This window comes from Tenrec ecaudatus, chromosome 4 (assembly GCF_050624435.1).
Source record: "Tenrec ecaudatus isolate mTenEca1 chromosome 4, mTenEca1.hap1, whole genome shotgun sequence".
NCBI classification, from domain to species: Eukaryota; Metazoa; Chordata; class Mammalia; order Afrosoricida; family Tenrecidae; genus Tenrec; species Tenrec ecaudatus.
The window spans coordinates 183,147,286-183,151,438 of NC_134533.1; positions in this window are offsets into that span (position 1 = coordinate 183,147,286).

The window sequence follows — 4,153 nt, forward strand, 5'->3', positions numbered from 1 at the left end:
TGAAGAGATAGAAGGGAGGAGATAGAGAAGCAGAAAGTGTGGACAATAAGAAAACAGCACGTTGCAAACTTTTCCTGAAAGATCTGCATATTAAGATAGTGCAGCCATGCGGAAGAGGTGGGGAATACAGAGGGCAGTGCACTGAAGCAAGGGCAGTGAGTTTGGAATCCATTTAATTATCATTGACGGCAACTCATTATAACAATTAGTTAAGGAGCAGGTGTTAAGTACCTTTATTTTCTGAAAGGCAAACAACGTGATATCAAATTAATAAGCATATAGGTACAATACAGATCTAGTGGGCCAGTCCTTGAGTCTTCATGCCTGCTGTCAAAAATTCAAATTAAGTGTATGAATTAATCCCCCCTACCAATTTCCACGTATTAAGCTTCTACTAGGTCGGAGGGCCCTGCTAGGCCCTGAGGATACAGAGCAGGGGAATCAAATAAGAGTATCATTTTATCAAATTGCCGTCAATCTAGCTGGTTCTCTCATCTTTCAGAATAGTCTGTAGATGCTGTGCTGTTTCCTGTGCTGGAAAGAAAAAAGAATCATAGGTGCATTATTTAAAGTGGCAAAAATAATCACTCATGAAAAAGACATCTTTTCTGGAATACTAAGGAAGCTATTCAAAATCATTAAGGGAACAGAGAGAGGGAAGTCATGAAGAGAATCCAGAGAGAGAGTGGAAAGATGGTTTCAACTGGGCCGGAATCATTGGGCGCATTGTGTTTGCAGAACCTGAGGAGCCAAGGAACATCGGCCTTGGGGCATCTGTCATCGTGTTTTGCTTTATTCACATTTGCACACAAGTGCTTCTCTCAATAACTCTCCAAAATTGGAGAAGACTAAAATTGTTAGTCACCGACAACTGCTGCAAGAACTGTCGAGACCAGCAGAAATCTACCACTGTAGAAGACATGTGAATGAAAATACAAGACAAATAAAATATGGCAAAGACAAGATCTGGTGTTTTGCAAAATTTATATAAAGAATGTCCCTTGACAAGGCTTTGGCTTGACTGTTAGTGTCAAAAAAATGCTCTTATAAGCTAGGAGTCAAAGGGCATTCATGGAGGTCTAGACAAAGACATGTACATGTAAATATATATAGGAGGATGGGGAAATAGATCTATGTGTCTATATTTATAGGTCAAGTATTAAGGTGGCGGAAGGACCTTGGGCCTCTACTCAAACACTCCCTCAATGCATGAATACCTTCTTTTATTAAATTGGAACTCTATGATGCTCACTCTCCCGACACAACGGCTGGAGCCAAAGTGGGTGAACAAGTAAATGTGGTGAAGAAAGCTGATGGTGCCCAGCTATCAAAAGAGATAGTGACTGGGGTCTTAAAGGCTTGAAGATAAACAAGCGGCCATCTAGCTCAGAAGCAACAAAGTCCACATGGAAGAACACACCAGCCTGTGTGATCGAGTGGTCCCAAAGGGATCAGTTACCAGGCATCAAAGAACAAAAAATCATATCATTGACTGCACACCTCCATGATAGGATCGCTGAAGACAAATGGGTGCATAAGCAAATTTGGTGAAGAAAGCTGATGGTGCCCGGCTATCAAAAGAGATAGTGTCTGGGGTCTTAAAGGCTTGAAGGTGAACAAGCGTCCATCTAGCTCAGAAGCAAAAAAGCCCACATGGAAGAAGCACACCGGCCAGTGCGATCACGAGGTGCCAAGGGACCAGGTATAAGGCATCATGCAAAAAAAAAAACAACAACAACGATATAAGTGTGTGTATGTATGTGTATATATGTGTATATGTATATATATACCATATTAAATGAAGGGGGAAGTGCAGAGTGGAGACCCAAGGCCCAAGTGTCGGCCAATGGAGATCCCCTCATAGAGGGGTTTAGGAGAGGAGATGGGTTAATTAGGGTGCGAGGTAGTACCGATGAAGAACACAGCTTTCCCCCAGATCCTGGATGCTTCCTCCCCCCAACTACCATGATCCGAATTCTACCTTGCAGGCCTGGATAGGACAGAGGCTGTACACTGGTACATATGAGGGCTGGAGGTGCAGGGAATCCAGGCTGGAGGGACAATGCTGGGAGAGTGGAGGGTGAGTGGGTTGGAAAGGGGGAACTGATTACAAGGATCCACATGTGACCTCTTCCCTGGGAGAGGGACAGCAGAGAAGGGGGGAAGGGAGACTCCAGATAGGGCAAGATATGACAAAATAACGAGGTATAAATTACCAAGGGCACATGAGGGAGGGGGGAAAGGGAAGGGAGGGGAAAAAAAAAAGAGGACCTGATGCAAGGGGCTTAAGTGGAGAGCAAATGCCTTGAGAATGATTGGGGCAGGGAATGTATGGATGTGCTTTATACAATTGATGTATGTATATGTATGGATGGTGATAAGAGTTGTATGAGTCCCTAATAAAATGTAAAAAAAGAAAAGAGGAGAAAAAAATGATTAGGGCAAAGACTGTACAGATGTGCTTTATACATTGATGTATGCATATGTATGAACTGTGATAAGAATTGTATGAGCCCCTAATAAATTGTTAAAATTAAAAAAAAAATCAAAAGAAAAAAAAATGCTCTTATAAATAAAGTAGTGACTTTAGAAGCACAAGCCATGGCGGCAAGAGAACACAATGTGCACTTTGGATCAAGTTCACGCAGAGAGAAGAGAGAGCAGTTGTCCTTGCCTTAGATAATCTCTTACAGACTTTTTAGGACAGCAGGCACCCAGTAAGGAACTATGGCGTAGACCAGAAGCATTGCACACTTTACGAAGTCAATTGACTGGAAAGTCCCAAGAAAGTACAATCTTAACCTTCCAAACCAAGAAACCGAATGAGATGTGAGGTTGTACATAAGCAGGTACTCTTTTATTAAAAATCATTGTTGTAAATATATCTATCACACAACTTTTGCCAAGCATACTGATTACTGAGCCCAATTACATTTGATCATTGCAATTTTTCCATCATCATTGGTCCTCTCCTCCTCCTCCACCCCTGCTGACCACTAATAAGCTTTGGTCTCTATTTTAAAATGAAAAAGATAATTCAGAAAGTCAAGATGTTTTTAATCATTAAATTTCCTATTTATACATTTATTAGGGGCTCATACAACCCTTATCACAATCCATACATACATCAATTGTATAAAAGCACATTTATACATTCATTGCCCTCATCATTCTCAAAACATTTGCTCTCCACTTAAGCTCCTGGCATCAGTTCCCCATTTTCCCCTCCCTCCCAGCTCCCCCCTCCCTCATGAACCCTAGATAATTTATAAATTATTATTTTGTCATATCTTACACTGATGTCTCCCTTCACCCACTTTTCTGTTGTCTGTCCTCCAGGGAGGAGGTTATGTGTAGATCCTTGTAATCGCTTCCCCCTTTCCACCCCACCCTCCCTCCACCCTCCCGGTATCGCCACTCTCAGCACTGGTCCTGAAGGGATCATACAGTAACATTTAGATCTGTTCTTTTTAAATATCACTGAGTTGGGTCTGACTCCTCATGATCCTATGAACAGAACGAGACGCTGCCTCCACCATGTTCACAACTACAGCGGTGTTGGGGCCCACAGCTGTAGCCACTGTGTCTAACTCTCTGGGGGACGTTTTCCTCTTTTATGAGGAGCCTCCACTTTACCAAGCGGGATGTCTTCTCCAGGGACTGGTTCCTCCTGATGACAAATCCAAGACAAGCAAGAGTCTCGCCATCCTCCCTTCTAAAGAGCACTCTAGCTGTACTTCTTCCAACGCAGATTTCCTCGTTCCTCTGGAAGTCCATGAATGTTCAATATTCTTCACCAATACCATAAACAGACACCAATTCTTCTCAAGTCTTCTTTATTCAAGGTCTAGCTCTCCCGTGTAGATGGGGCACCCTGGATCTGGGACAAATGCATCTGAGTCCTCAAAGTGACACTTTCCCTCATGAACCCTTTGCAGTTTTTTGCAGCAGAATTTCCCAAAGTCCTTGGGTTTCTTGACTGCTGTTTCCCTGGGCATGCCTCGTGTATCCAAGTAAAACAAAATCCCGGACAACTTCAACATTGTCTCTGCATACCATGATGTTGCTTGTTGGTCCAGTTGTGAGGATTTTTGTTGCCTTTCTCTTGAGGTGTAATCCTAATTGAAAGCTATAATCTTTGATTTTCATCAGT